Source organism: Octodon degus, unplaced genomic scaffold (assembly GCF_000260255.1).
Source record: "Octodon degus isolate 3935 unplaced genomic scaffold, OctDeg1.0 scaffold00001, whole genome shotgun sequence".
Lineage (NCBI taxonomy): Eukaryota > Metazoa > Chordata > Mammalia > Rodentia > Octodontidae > Octodon > Octodon degus.
In genome coordinates this window covers 14,477,611-14,479,862 of record NW_004524577.1, presented here as the reverse complement: position 1 = coordinate 14,479,862, position 2,252 = coordinate 14,477,611, and the positions used below count along the sequence as shown (strand labels likewise).

General features: G+C 46.3%; 1 pseudogene; it reads left to right on the top strand.

Annotated features, from left to right (window-relative positions):
- Positions 1-238: 238 nt before the first annotated feature.
- LOC111812828 lies at positions 239-1,692 on the top strand (annotated as a pseudogene).
- The last annotated feature ends 560 nt before the right edge of the window (positions 1,693-2,252 follow it).

Below are 2,252 nucleotides of genomic sequence, written 5' to 3'. Positions count from 1 at the left end.
GCCGCCGCCGAGCCTGCCGTCTACTTCAAAGAGCAGTTTCTGGACGGAAACGCCTGGACTAACCGCTGGATCGAATCCAAACACAAATCCGATTTCGGCAAATTCGTTCTGAGTTCTGGCAAGTTCTACGGGGATCAGGGGAAGGATAAAGGCTTGCAGACAAGTCAGGATACCCACTTTTACGCCCTGTCAGCCAGATTCGAACCTTTCAGCAACAAGGGCCAGACGCTGGTGGTGCAGTTCACAGTGAACAGCACATCGACTGTGGGGGTGGCTATGTGAAGCTGTTTCCGGATAACCTGGACAAGAAGGACATGCACGGAGACTTGGAATACAACATTATGTTCGGCCCAGACAAGAAGGTTCATGTCATCTTCAACTACAACGGCAAGAATGTGCTGATCAACAAAGACATCCGGTGCAAGGAAGATGAATTCACACACCTGTACACACTGATTGTGCAACCTGATAACACCTATGAAGTGAAGATTGACAACAGTCAAGTGGAGTCAGGCTCCTTGGAGGATGATGGGGACTTCCTGCCACCAAAGAAGATAAAGGATCCTGGTGCTGCCAAACCAGATGACTGGGATGAACGTGCTAAGATTGACGACCCCACAGACTCCAAGCCTGAGGACTGGGATAAGCCTGAACACATCCCAGACCCTGATGCCAAGAAACCTGAGGACTGGGATGAAGAGATGGATGGAGAATGGGAACCACCAGTGATTCAGAACCCTGAATACAAGGGTGAGTGGAAGCCAAGGCAGATCGATAACCCAGATTACAAGGGCACCTGGATCCACCCAGAAATCGACAACCCCGAGTACTCCCCGGAGGCAAACTTATGCCTACGATAACTTTGCCGTGCTGGGCCTAGATCTCTGGCAGGTCAAATCTGGTACCATCTTTGACAACTTTCTCATCACCAATGATGAGGCTTATGCAGAAGAGTTTGGGAACAAGACATGGGGTGTCACAAAGGCTGCAGAGAAGAAGAAGAAGGACAAACAGGATGAGGAGCAGAGACTTAAGGAAGAGGAAGAAGACAAGAAGCGCAAGGAAGAGGAGGAATCGGAAGACAAGGATGATGAGGAGGACAAAGATGAGGATGAAGAGGACGAGGAGGACAAGGAAGAAGAGGAGGAGGAAGATGCCACTGGCCAGGCCAAGGACTAGCTGTAGAGGCCACGGCACCCCTCCAGGGCTGGACTGAGGCCTGTGCGCCCCGCTGCAGAGCTGGCTGGGCCAAATAATGTCTCTATGAGACTCGAACTTTTTTTTCCAGATGGGTTCAGATTTGGGGTGGATTTTGATTTATGTCCCCCGCCTTTTTTTTTTTTTTTAAACAGTTCTGTCTCTAATTCTCCTTCAGCCCTCAGTCTCCTCTTGCCTTTTCTCTTTTGACCAACCTCTTTCTCCTTTCCAGAATCCCTTAGCTACCCTGAAGGTAAGGGTGTGGAGGAGAAGCCCTAGGCTTGAGATTCCATCTGCTCTCCTTCCTGGAGCCCAGAGAGGGGCAGCAGAAAAGGGTGGCTTCTTCAGTCCCCCAGCACTGAGGAAAAATGGGGCACTCCCCATCCCTTTGTCTCCCCTGCCTCTTGACTGGGCCATTTCTGGGTGGGGCAGTGGATTCCAGGTTGGCTCACAGTGAGAATGTAAAAACTACAAACAAAATTTCTATTAAATTAAGTTTTGTGTCAAAAAAAAAAAAAGAAAAAAGAAATATAGTTTCAGACTACAGAGGAGAATAGGGAATGAAAAGTCTGAAGGAATACAAGAGAGGCAGAATGAATAAAATTAATGAAACATTTATTTGAGTGACAAAAGAGTTTTATTAGCAATTATTATTAATCTGCCATTAAGAATTTTTTAATGTGTTAACATTTATTTCAGGGTAATAAACTTCTCTTTGGGTTAACTCTCACTGGCTCTTCAGCTGTCAGTATTTTGAGGCAGAGTGTTTTAAAGTCTGATGTTTGAATGGTAAAATAAAAAAAAGTACTTTAATGTTTGCCTCCTACTGCCTCGCTGACATGGAAAGATTTTTACACAGGCTGATGTAAGTGGTAAAAATAAAAAAGTCACTTTTACAGAACTGGTGGACTGAAAAATGCAGTAAATTTCTAAATGGCAACACTGGAGCAGAGTTTGATCATGGGGGACTTGCTCACTAGGTGATGGACTTCAGGGTGGGTGGGACATGTGAAATTCCATTTTCCATATGTGACCTTGAGCAGGTCCAGAAGATG